A 14,282-nucleotide genomic window follows, 5' to 3' on the forward strand; every position below is an offset into this window, starting at 1 on the left:
ATGTTTACCCATTTCCACACCCAGAGAGGTCTTGAAGGTCAAGTTTTCCATAGATGTCTAGAAGGTCAAGATTAGGACATCGTCTAGGTTTCAGTAGTTTCGACCGTAACGTACTTAACTTGATGTAGTACCGTTTCCACACCCAGAGTGTACTTGAAGGTCAAGACATTGTTCTGGTTCCGATGGTTTAAATGGTATTTAGATGCAATCGACCAAAAGAAATGAATTGTTTAAGGTCACTTTTAAATAGACGTGGTTTATGAATACCTTAACCTCATGAGTATTGAGTAACCCACGAAAACGTAGGCCTAATCGACATTGTTAAATGTTACTTGTTCAAATAAACTATGCTTATTTGGACTAAAAATTTAGTGTATTGGATTTAAGATGTCGTAACTAATTTAAATATAATAATGTTCTCTTGATGTGGTTGTAAACTGAACTTAGTAAAGAGCATGTTTTGTTCAAATGTCGCTATGTAACGCGATTGCAAGATAAGGGGGGGGGGAGGGTGACAGGTTGAGTGATGCTTTCCCCGCAAGTAGTCCGTCTGTCCGACCATAAAAATTGGGCTCGAAGTGAGCTTTAGGAAGTTTAGAGAATTTCTTGACTGTGAGAATCCTTCTGGATAAATAGCAACAAGTTTACGTACGGAATACAATCTAAATAAAAGAAGCCTTATTACATCTATCTCGATTTAATTTCTGTAAAACCCTTATTTAAAATTTGAAAATCCGTATTTTTCAAAATAGATGTTTCAAATTGTAAACAATGTATGTTCGTTTGGTGTTTGACACGTACAGGTACGGACCACTTATTCCAGAGTAACTAGGCTACAAAGTAACATCACTGAGTTATCATTGGTGTTAAAACTTATGTTTATACTTGAAGCCTTGCGACCGATAAACCATCCTATATTGTGTGTGGAAGGTAAATTATGAATACTGAACGCCGTGGGATATTTTGTTACATTTTTTACAGTTCCGTGTTATTTTGTGTCACTTCGTGGCAGACTCCACTAATCCTCAATCGCGTCCAGGATCCTTGGAAAAAAACACTTCGAACAAATCATTTTACATAAAAAACTTAAGCAGGCTTTAAAATCTCAATCTGATTAAAAGTAAAGAGATTGGTGGAAAAACTTAACAATAAGTTAAATTATGCGCCAATGTGACACTGGTTATCAGTAGAAAGGTATCTACAAACGTAATTAATGAACTCAAATAAAACCACAAGGGAAAAAATTATACTCGTGTATCTGATTTTACTGTTAAATCGATGACATGAAATGGAAAATTACAAATATGAGCTGATTAGTAAGATAATAAAACACAGTCCAATAAATGGTATGAATAGTTATTTAAATATAAATTGTTACATTTGTAATTAAGATTCATTTAGTAAATTTGTAAAAAGTAACCAATAATTATTAACTACGCATATGTTACAAATATGAATTATTTTGCAAAGTAACACTAAACCTCCTCTTTGTTGCAATTAACTACAGATAAATAAACATGGAAGCATAATGAACACATTAGCTGATGAATTATTATTAAGACTGGTACAGTTAAATTTATGTTCATTTAATAAGTACTTGAATGTATTTATCCTGTGTCTAATTTTAGGTACTAAATATATCTAAATAAATGTGGAATCCGAGTGATTGCGTTTATTGTTGAATTATCATTAAAAATTTTCACAAAAATTTCGTGTTAATTTAATAATGACATGAATTTATTTCTCTTCTGTCTAGTATAAAGTAACAAGTAAATCTAAATAAACCTGGGAGCCACATAAACACATTTGTTGTTGAATTTCTATTAAGACAGGTTTACATAAATTGTGGATATTTAAAATTACTTAATTGTCTTTCTCCTGTGTATGATTTAAAGAAAAAAGTTCTCCTTCTCAATCCGATTGGAACTTAATTTTGGTAAAGGGATATAAGACTAATTACTTATTCATATTATTAAATATGCAAGTTTACAAGTATAAAAAACTTGTTTTTCAAAACAAAAATATTAAATTGATTATTTAATGATCACATCTTTAAATGTGAACTGGTGCGTTTTGTGTTGAAACATTTTCTTTTTAATACAATACGCTGTTCCCCAACAGGTTGGGTAATTCTTCACCGTTTTTATTTGGCTACTTCTCTAATAGTATTTGGTGCGATTTAGTTAGTGATTCTGCATGTCCTAATCACAGTGTTCGGAATGAGAGTACGTGGTGTTAATAACAGTTGAGTCGCTTTGTTAAGTCTGCTTATTGCGATAAAGTCCTTTAAATGCTGCGTCTGAAGATGGGGCTTATCTCCTGCACCCCCTCACCGACCCTCACCACACCCCCCCGCCAAACTGCGCCTCTCCTTCATATTTCCAGATGTCTCGGAGGGAATGAAGTCGGGATTTTTAAAAGTAATATAATACTTTCTCTATAACAAGATATGATTACATAAAATTTAAAAGGTAAAATTAACACACCGTTTTATATTATAATTGTGTACGCTAATGATTATTTCAAACCTATAAGTAGCATATTCTACATTGGATGTCGAATATTAAATTCTTATAAATAGGCTGAGCTTGCCAACATATGGATGCAGGCGGACTCATAAATAGGCTGAGCTTGCCAACATATGGATGCAGGCGGACTCATAAATAGGCTGAGCTTGCCAACATATGGATGCAGGCGGAATCATAAATAGGCTGAGCTTGCCAACATATGGATGCAGGCGGAATCATAAATAGGCTGAGCTTGCCAACATATGGATGCAGGCGGAATCATAAATAGGCTGAGCTTGCCAACATATGGATGCAGGCGGACTCATAAATAGGCTGAGCTTGCCAACATATGGATGCAGGCGGAATCATAAATAGGCTGAGCTTGCCAACATATGGATGCAGGCGGACTCATAAATAGGCTGAGCTTGCCAACATATGGATGCAGGCGGACTCATAAATAGGCTGAGCTTGCCAACATATGGATGCAGGCGGAATCATAAATAGGCTGAGCTTGCCAACATATGGATGCAGGCGGAATCATAAATAGGCTGAGCTTGCCAACATATGGATGCAGGCGGAATCATAAATAGGCTGAGCTTGCCAACATATGGATGCAGGCGAAAGTGATGATTTCCCAATCCCGTTATAATACTGATGAGTAGGATTACTTGTCGTATAATGTACTCCCAACCACGTTTAATTGCTGATGAGTAAATTTGCTGCTGAATGTTTGTCAGAATCGTTTGTATTGGTTGGCAGGGATGGCAGCTTTGTTATAAATAAACCCAAGTTGTGCTATCTGACTTCAGGGCTTATGTTAATCTAGAATACAGTTGGGCACCATCAGATCTTAGTCACATACGTTTATATTGTTTAATCAAGTGGAGATGGCAACAGTGTTATAGACAAACACAAGATGCGTAATCTGGACTTAGGGCTTCTGGTTAAATAAAATACAGTTGGGCACCATCAGATCTTAGTCACATACGTTTATATTGTTTACTCAAGTGGAGATGGCAACAGTGTTATAGACAAACACAAGATGCGTAATCTGGACTTAGGGCTTCTGGTTATATAGAATACAGTTGGGCACCATCAGATCTTAGTCACATACGTTTATATTGTTTACTCAAGTGGAGATGGCAGCAGTGTTATAAACAAACACAAGATGCGTAAACTGGACTTAGGGCTTCTGGTTATATAGAATTCAGTTGGGCACCATCAGATCTTAGTCACATACGTTTATATTGTTCACTCAAGTGGAGATGGCAACAGTGTTATAGACAAACACAAGATGCGTAATCTGGACTTAGGGCTTCTGGTTATATAGAACGCAGTTGGGCACCATCAGATCTTTGTAACATACGTTTATATTGTTTACTCAAGTGGAGATGGCAACAATGTTATAGAAAAACACAAGATGCGTAATCTGGACTTAGGGCTTCTGGTTAAATAAAATACAGTTGGGCACCATCAGATCTTTCTCACAAACGTTTGTGTTTCTTTCTCAATTAGGAATTGCAACATTGTTAAATGGAAACTCAAAATGCGCTATGTAACTTCAGGGCTTGTAGTTATGAAGAATGCAGTTAGGGACTATCAGATATTTGACACAAACGCTTGTGTTTTTTTCCTTGATTAGGGATTGCATAATTGATCAATAGAAACTCAAAATGCGGTAAACATCATCAGGGCTTGTAGTTATGTAGAATGCAGTTGGGCACTATCAGATATTTGTCACAAATGTTTGTGTTTCTTTCTCCATCAGATGTTTCTTCATTGTTAAATAGAAACTCAAAATGCAGTAAACATCATCAGGGCTTGTAGTTATGTAGAATGCAGTTGGGCACTATCAGATATTTGTCACAAATGTTTGTGTTTCTTTCTCCATTAGATATTGCATCATTGTTAAATAGAAACTCAAAATGCGGTAAACATCATCAGGGCTTGTAGTTATGTAGAATGCAGTTGGGCACTATCAGATATTTGTCACAAATGTTTGTGTTTCTTTCTCCATTAGATGTTTCTTCATTGTTAAATAGAAACTCAAAATGCGGTAAATATCATCAGGGCTTGTAGTCATGTAGAATGCAGTTGGGCACTATCAGATATTTGTCACAAATGTTTGTGTTTCTTTCCCCATTGGATATTGCATCATTGTTAAATAGAAACTCAAAATGCGGTAAACATCATCAGGGCTTGTAGTTATGTAGAATGCAGTTGGGCACTATCAGATATTTGTCACATCTGTTTGTGTTTCTTTCTCCATTAGATATTGCATCATTGTTAAATAGATACTCAAAATGCGGTAAACATCATCAGGGCTTGTAGTCATGTAGAATGCAGTTGGGCAGTATCAGATATTTGTCACAAATGTTTTTGTTTCTTTCTCCATCAGATATTGCATTATTGTTAAATAGAAACTCAAAATGCGGTGAACATCATCAGGGCTTGTAGTCATGTAGAATGCAGTTGGGCACTATCAGATATTTGTCACAAATGTTTGTGTTTCTTTCTCCATCAGATATTGCATCATTGTTAAATAGAAACTCAAAATGCGGTAAACATCATCAGGGCTTGTAGTTATGTAGAATGCAGTTGGGCATTATCAGATATTTGTCACAAATGTTTGTGTTTCTTTCTCCGTTAGATATTGCATAATTGTTAAATAGAAACTCAAAATGCGGTAAACATCATCAGGGCTTGTAGTCACGTAGAATGCAGTTGGGCACTATCAGATATTTGTCACAAATGTTTGTGTTTCTTTCTCCATTAGATATTGCATCGTTGTTAAATAGAAACTCAAAATGCGGTAAACATCATCAGGGCTTGTAGTCATGTAGAATGCAGTTGGGCACTATCAGATATTTGTCACAAATGTTTGTGTTTCTTTCTCCATTAGATATTGCATCATTGTTAAATAGAAACTCAAAATGCGGTAAATATCATCAGGGCTTGTAGTTATGTAAAATGCAGTTGGGCACTATCAGATATTTGTTACAAATGTTTGTGTTTCTTTCTCCATTAGATATTGCATCATTGTTAAATAGAAACTCAAAATGCGGTAAATATCATCAGGGCTTGTAGTCATGTAGAATGCAGTTGGGCACTATCAGATATTTGTCACAAATGTTTGTGTTTCTTTCTCCATTGGATATTGCATCATTGTTAAATAGAAACTCAAAATGCGGTAAACATCATCAGGGCTTGTAGTTATGTAGAATGCAGTTGGGCACTATCAGATATTTGTCACATCTGTTTGTGTTTCTTTCTCCATTAGATATTGCATCATTGTTAAATAGATACTCAAAATGCGGTAAACATCATCAGGGCTTGTAGTCATGTAGAATGCAGTTGGGCACTATCAGATATTTGTCACAAATGTTTGTGTTTCTTTCTCCATCAGATATTTCTTCATTGTTAAATAGAAACTCAAAATGCGGTAAACATCATCAGGGCTTGTAGTCATGTAGAATGCAGTTGGGCACTATCAGATATTTGTCACAAATGTTTTTGTTTCTTTCTCCATCAGATATTTCATCATTGTTAAATAGAAACTCAAAATGCGGTAAATATCATCAGGGCTTGTAGTCATGTAGAATGCAGTTGGGCACTATCAGATATTTGTCACAAATGTTTGTGTTTCTTTCTCCATTAGATATTGCATCGTTGTTTAATAGAAACTCAAAATGCGGTAAACATCATCAGGGCTTGTAGTCATGTAGAATGCAGTTGGGCACTATCAGATATTTGTCACAAATGTTTGTGTTTCTTTCCCCATTGGATATTGCATCATTGTTAAATAGAAACTCAAAATGCGGTAAACATCATCAGGGCTTGTAGTTATGTAGAATGCAGTTGGGCACTATCAGATATTTGTCACATCTGTTTGTGTTTCTTTCTCCATTAGATATTGCATCATTGTTAAATAGATACTCAAAATGCGGTAAACATCATCAGGGCTTGTAGTCATGTAGAATGCAGTTGGGCAGTATCAGATATTTGTCACAAATGTTTGTGTTTCTTTCTCCATCAGATATTGCATCGTTGTTAAATAGAAACTCAAAATGCGGTAAATATCATCAGGGCTTGTAGTTATGTAAAATGCAGTTGGGCACTATCAGATATTTGTTACAAATGTTTGTGTTTCTTTCTCCATTAGATATTGCATCATTGTTAAATAGAAACTCAAAATGCGGTAAATATCATCAGGGCTTGTAGTCATGTAGAATGCAGTTGGGCACTATCAGATATTTATCACAAATGTTTGTGTTTCTTTCCCCATTGGATATTGCATCATTGTTAAATAGAAACTCAAAATGCGGTAAACATCATCAGGGCTTGTAGTTATGTAGAATGCAGTTGGGCACTATCAGATATTTGTCACATCTGTTTGTGTTTCTTTCTCCATTAGATATTGCATCATTGTTAAATAGATACTCAAAATGCGGTAAACATCATCAGGGCTTGTAGTCATGTAGAATGCAGTTGGGCAGTATCAGATATTTGTCACAAATGTTTTGTGTTTCTTTCTCCATCAGATGTTTCTTCATTGTTAAATAGAAACTTAAAATGCGGTAAATATCATCAGGGCTTGTAGTCATGTAGAATGCAGTTGGGCACTATCAGATATTTGTCACAAATGTTTGTGTTTCTTTCCCCATTGGATATTGCATCATTGTTAAATAGAAACTCAAAATGCGGTAAACATCATCAGGGCTTGTAGTTATGTAGAATGCAGTTGGGCACTATCAGATATTTGTCACATCTGTTTGTGTTTCTTTCTCCATTAGATATTGCATCATTGTTAAATAGATACTCAAAATGCGGTAAACATCATCAGGGCTTGTAGTCACGTAGAATGCAGTTGGGCACTATCAGATATTTGTCACAAATGTTTGTGTTTCTTTCTCCATTAGATATTGCATCGTTGTTAAATAGAAACTCAAAATGCGGTAAACATCATCAGGGCTTGTAGTTATGTAGAATGCAGTTGGGCACTATCAGATATTTGTCACAAATGTTTGTGTTTCTTTCTCCATTAGATATTGCATCGTTGTTAAATAGAAACTCAAAATGCGGTAAATATCATCAGGGCTTGTAGTTATGTAAAATGCAGTTGGGCACTATCAGATATTTGTTACAAATGTTTGTGTTTCTTTCTCCATTAGATATTGCATCATTGTTAAATAGAAACTCAAAATGCGGTAAACATCATCAGGGCTTGTAGTCACGTAGAATGCAGTTGGGCACTATCAGATATTTGTCACAAATGTTTGTGTTTCTTTCTCCATTAGATATTGCATCGTTGTTAAATAGAAACTCAAAATGCGGTAAACATCATCAGGGCTTGTAGTTATGTAGAATGCAGTTGGGCACTATCAGATATTTGTCACAAATGTTTGTGTTTCTTTCTCCATTAGATACTGCATCATTGTTAAATAGAAACTCAAAATGCGGTAAACATCATCAGGGCTTGTAGTCATGTAGAATGCAGTTGGGCACTATCAGATATTTGTCACAAATGTTTGTGTTTCTTTCTCCATTAGATATTGCATCATTGTTAAATAGAAACTCAAAATGCGGTAAACATCATCAGGGCTTGTAGTCATGTAGAATGCAGTTGGGCACTATCAGATATTTCTCACAAACTGTTGTGTTTCTTTTCCTATTATTGATAGCATCATTTCTTTAATAGAATATAAAATATGCTGATATTTAAAATTTTAAAAAGATGTACAATTTTTAAGATATATATATCTCACTTACACGTGTTCTAGTACGAGGAGGACTTTTTGAGAGGTAATAGCTGATTCTTTTTCATGTTGCCGTTTTGCTGGAGCAATTATACTCATTCGAGTTTATTGGTATGCGCTAGGTACACTGCCTCACATGTGGCCTGGGAACGTGTACATATTATACACAATACAGCGTTAGAACCTTTTGTAACTGTTTTAATCAAAAATTGTTAGTGTTTATGAAAAAAGCGTATGGTTAATTTTTGTAGATAATTGCATGATCTACAACTTTTGTTTAACCATAAACCTAATCGTTTCGTTGAATAATAAAGAAAACATTTTTGCGAAATGTAACCTTGAATAAAAGTTTTTGCATACATGGACCATTCTAAAACTTATAACCGCTGGCATAGTACACCAGTCGGAGTAGCTTCGGGAATTTTAAAACACTGCTTTACTGTAAGAAATACTTTTACTGAAGTATCTTAGGGGATGAAACTCCCGCTAAATACTGCACGGTGGGAATAGAGGTATATCTGAGGAATGTGTGTTTCAGTTGGTACGTCTTGCTTCAGGTACTTCTCTTAAGGGCAGAGGGAAGAAAACCTTCATCAATTCATCAGGGATTAGGGAGGGCCGCGGGACGATGTCCTACGCGTCCTTTGTTTCTTGCTCAACAGATCATACTTTCTTTTAAAGTAAATATTTTACAGAGAACTTAGACTAATGTAATTGTGTGGTAGCAAATTTAATTTATATTGAAATAAAACCAATAATATAATCTTTGATAATCGACAAGTTTGGTTCGACGCTATAACATAATATTAAATCAGTATTTAAATAATTGAACACAACTGCCTCAAAAAACATATTACTAAATACTATACTATAATATCAAACTTTAACGCAGGAAAAATGGTTTACCCGGTCTAACACTATTCTATAATATTTTACGTTTACTGGGTTTTTTATCAAGTTAAATTAAAAATGTAATATTGAGCAATTTTCCATGCGGTGGAAGTAAACATTTATTTAAGAATTAAATATCGAAAAGGAGGGAAGGAGTATGTTTTCAAAACATTGTTATCCAAAAAATGACTATTGGATACCGATTTCACAATCTTACACTATATAAGTATATATGAGTATTGGGTATCTAGGCCACCTTTGGGTGTATCAGAAAACCAATAGAAATATCCTATCTAAAGTACCAAAAATATATCTACAGATAGATGTAAACAATAAATGTAACACTTTTTGCTGTGTGCTTCTAAGCAGTTCTATTCGAAAATGTAAACCTTATTCAGAAATCTTTTGAAAAGTCTGAAGCAAATCATTAGAAATGTTTCAAAAATTTATGAGAATCTGCTTGGAATCAATGTAAAATTGACTTGAAATCAATGTAAAATTCATTGGGAATGTAAAAAATGTCCTTCGAATCAATGGAAATCTATTGGTAATGTTTGGAGAATCTGCTTCGAATCAAAGACAATCTATAGGCGTGTTGTCACATCTGCTTCGGATTCTAATGGAAACGTAAAATCTACTTCGAATCAGTGAAATATACATCGGATCTTAATTCTACAAAGTTAATTGTATCACACACTTTATATTTAATTGTTTATTTTCCAGTGAAAAATTAGTGTAAGTTATCTCTTTTATTCATTTTCCTAATATTTTTATCAACTAAGACAGTAAAAATATCTATTAGGCAAAAGCACTTTAAATTAATTTAAAATTGCAATGACTTTAAACCGAAATTTATCTTTCAGTAACTATAATTTAAAATTATATACCCCTTTTACCTGTGTATTAATTTAATTTCTTATATTTTTCAAATCTTAAATCGCTTATATTAAAAAAAAGCTAATGGAAATGTTGTAAAATCTGATTAGAATAACGGAAATTCAAATGTTTAAAAGTTTATAAAAATATGTTTAGTATATAACATTTTCTCTTAATCCGTTACCATATTTTGAGCTTATAAATCTACATTTATATAGCCTTCATCTAGTAATATTTAGTAAATTATTGAAAATCGACATATTTTGTTGTGTTAATAAGGTATTTAAAACCTTTTAGTATTTTTCTTCATTGTCTGCGTCTAATGTAAATCAACCCGGTTCTTTATTATTATGCATATTTTGACTGTACATTTTGTATTATTTTAAGATTTTTGTGTTTAATTCTTCTTAAATTTTTTTCACTTTGTAATAAATTCATTGCATTCTACATTTATTTATGAAAAATGTATTTACTTATAAAATCAAATGTCAAAAGGAATTTAATTTAAAATTGTACGTTTTCCTATACCTTGTTTCTGCATGTCATTCTGCGTGTTCGTGATCAAGCCTGTTATAAGTTTTTAAATATATTTCATAAACTTCCTTATCTTCCTAGTTGAAGTTATCATTTCCTTTTTTATAGTATATAACTAGATGATTTTTATTTATAAGTTTTTTACAAGTTCACCAAATTTGTTCGAGTTGTTTTCCAACTTCTGTAATAATTGTACAAGTAGTACATTTTAAAAGGATTTACATACTTATTATAATAAAAATAAAATTGGCAACATAAACATAAAAAATAAACGTAAATTTACACAAAAATACTGCTGTCTGAGATAACATTATTTGTGTGTAAATTTAAGTTTATTTTGTACATATAGCTTATACAGTATATATGTTATGGCTAGCATGCGTTTATCACCCAAATGTATTGTAATACTTTGTTAAACGTTACGTTATAACAAACATATCCTTAAAGTATAAAAACTTCTAACATAAATTAAAATTTAAGACAACTTTAACATTTTAAAATTGTATGTAGCCTATTGATTTTAAATATCCTATTTAAGTCGTACTTTTAATATTTCTAAGGTGCAATAAAATAAAGTAAAAGAAATATAATAACGGACTAAATTTTTGTTATATAACAGAGAAATGGGCCACTTGCCTGTTCAAGGATCCTGTCTAACAGAACACGGAGTGGCGCACTGTACAATGTAGACGGTGGAGACAGAAACACGCTAATTACGATCGTGATTATTAACGGCATTATAAAATAAATTACGGAGCAGACACACCCTTTTGTGAAGTTCAACATCATTCAATACTAAGCCTTATCTTGTAAATAATTTCTTGAAATCACATTAAACGCATAGCCTACTATTAATCTGTTCATGCGCATATTATTATGGCAACATTTTTTCAGTATTATTATGGAAAATAGTTGTACAGACTATAATCAAAGAAACTTGATAAATACCAATGGCACAATAAGTTATTGCCGATTAAAGGAATCTTGAATTATTTTTAGTCGTAGCAACGTTGCAATTTCTGACACATCTGAAAGCAATAAAAACCCATAACATCGGTCAAAAGTGTCTGTATAATGTTTATTTCTAAAACCTGTACACGTATTTTCCACGGGGCTTTGTCGCTGCGTTATGAATTACTTACTGATCGATATCAGATGATAGGTTATTAAAGTACCTAATATTCATACGGCGAGTGATTTTCCTTATACGGGTTTAGTCTCGTGTACCTGGTCGTGCATGTAAAATATCTTCTGTTCATTACGGTAGTTTCCTATTTTAGTGGTGAGAGGGATCGGTTGGCAACACTGTGCGGACACGATACTGCAGGGCGCGAAGTGCGCAGGTCTACCAGCTCCTGGGCACCCCCCGACCACCCCGACCCCTACCCAGTCGGCAGTAGTCAGTACTGATCGCATCTCTGCTGCGGGTGGATCGGCGGGTGGACTGTGAAGTGAGTGACTCGTCTCTACTACTGGGGCCACAGAGAGGGATAACCGCAGAGGAATATACTGACCCAGGTGAGAGCACCTCTCCACTGTCGCCGGCACACACCGGCTGCTACCCACACGACACGATCTCACGGAGCTGACCTATATACATGGTCCGATCTCTTCTCTTGTTTAATCGATACATTCCCTTTAAATTGTTGAGATCCCGTTAGTGTCCTTTCATCAGAGATTAATTGATTCCTTATTCACGGGTCTGCAGTGATTTTGATATGTAACGTAAATAATCTTGTTTCAAAACAAAACCAGTTCCTATGAAATTGGCTTTGACAACATAAGAAAATATATGGGCATATGTTACAGCTGATTTATAATCTTCCAGTTAACGATTTCAGTCGCTTTAATAAAACCGGATCCAGGAGATCGGTGATTTTATTTAACATATACCTCTCAAATGTTTTTACAGTATTATATTTTTACAGACTACCGGATTAAAAAAACCCATTTTTCATTTATTTTAAAATTCTGTTTCGGTAAACCGTAAAAAGAAGCGTGAGAACTGAAGACATGTTGGCACATGACGTCACTGTGTAGTGACTTCAAGACATCAGCTGTATAATAGAGCCTCAATAGCACAGCTGATTGTCATGATCACTGCACTGTCGGGAGGTCGTGAACCACGAGTCGATGTACCTTGGCGCAATCACTCCTGTCACACGTATATTGTTTAACTTAAGTTAACACTTGTTTACCTAAATGGATTCTAGGAAGTGTGGAGCTTTTAGGTTACACCGCGAAGAAGCCAGATATAACTTTTCTATATAGAGCACTCTATTTTTTATGGAAGGACGCGTAGACTGAAAATAATGTTTTCCCGGTTCTATAAATCAAACCGTCGTGTCAAGTGATGTTTATGAGTTAGTAGCTAATCGATTTTCTTGGGTCTAGAAATCAAACTGTCGTGTCAAGTGATGTTTATGAGTTAGTAGCTACTCGCTTTATTTGGGTCTATAAATCAAAGCATCGTGTCAAGTGATGTTTATGAGTTAGTAGCTACTCGCTTTTCTTGGGTCTAGAAATCAAACTGTCGTGTCAAGTAATGTTTATGAGTTAGTAGCTACTCGCTTTGTTTGGGTCTATAAATCAAACCGTCGTGTCAAGTGATGCTTATGAGTTAGTAGCTACTCGCTTTGTTTGGGTCTAGAAATCAAACTGTCGTGTCAAGTGATGTTTATGAGTTAGTAGCTACTCGCTTTATTTGGGTCTATAAATAAAACCATCGTGTCAAGTGATGTTTATGAGTTAGTAGCTACTCGCTTTATTTGGGTCTATAAATCAAAGCATCGTGTCAAGTAATGTTTATGAGTTAGTAGCTACTCGCTTTGTTTGGGTCTACAAATCAAACCGTCGTGTCAAGTGATGTTTATGAGTTAGTAGCTACTCGCTTTGTTTGGGTCTAGAAATCAAACTGTCGTGTCAAGTGATGTTTATGAGTTAGTAGCTACTCGCTTTATTTGGGTCTATAAATAAAACCATCGTGTCAAGTGATGTTTATGAGTTAGTAGCTACTCGCTTTGTTTGGGTCTAGAAATCGAACTGTCGTGTCAAGTGATGTTTATGAGTTAGTAGCTACTCGCTTTGTTTGGGTCTATAAATTAAACCGTCGTGTCAAGTGATGTTTACGAGTTAGTAGTTACTTGCCTTTCTTGGGTCTAGAAATCAAACTGTCGTGTCAAGTGATGTTTATGAGTTAGTAGCTACTCGCTTTTTTGGGTCTATAAATCAAACCGTCGTGTCAAGTGATGTTTACGAGTTAGTAGTTACTTGCCTTTGCTGAGTCTATAAATCAAACCGTCGTGTCAAGTGATGTTTACGAGTTAGTAGTTACTTGCCTTTCCTGAGTCTATAAATCAAACCGTCGTGTCAAGTGATGTTTATCAGTTAGTGGCTACTCGCTTTTCTTGGGTCTAGAAATCAAACTGTCGTGTCAAGTGATGTTTATGAGTTAGTAGCTACTCGCTTTTTTTGGGTCTATAAATTAAACCGTCGTGTCAAGTGATGTTTACGAGTTAGTAGTTACTTGCCTTTGCTGAGTCTATAAATCAAACCGTCGTGTCAAGTGATGTTTATCAGTTAGTGGCTACTCGCTTTTCTTGGGTCTAGAAATCAAACTGTCGTGTCAAGTGATGTTTATGAGTTAGTAGCTACTCGCTTTTTTGGGTCTATAAATCAAACCGTCGTGTCAAGTGATGTTTACGAGTTAGTAGTTACT

At 34.6% G+C, this 14,282-nt stretch overlaps 1 protein-coding gene across 1 annotated transcript in view; it reads left to right on the forward strand.

Annotated features, from left to right (window-relative positions):
• The first annotated feature begins 11,972 nt into the window (after positions 1-11,972).
• LOC124370060 overlaps positions 11,973-14,282 on the forward strand; it is a 68,092-nt gene continuing 65,782 nt past the window's right edge. Inside the window, exon 1 of the mRNA XM_046828378.1 lies at positions 11,973-12,082. The gene's annotated coding sequence lies outside the window, so the exon portion shown is untranslated. The remainder of the gene's footprint in view (positions 12,083-14,282) is intronic.

This window comes from Homalodisca vitripennis, chromosome X (assembly GCF_021130785.1).
Source record: "Homalodisca vitripennis isolate AUS2020 chromosome X, UT_GWSS_2.1, whole genome shotgun sequence".
NCBI classification, from domain to species: Eukaryota; Metazoa; Arthropoda; class Insecta; order Hemiptera; family Cicadellidae; genus Homalodisca; species Homalodisca vitripennis.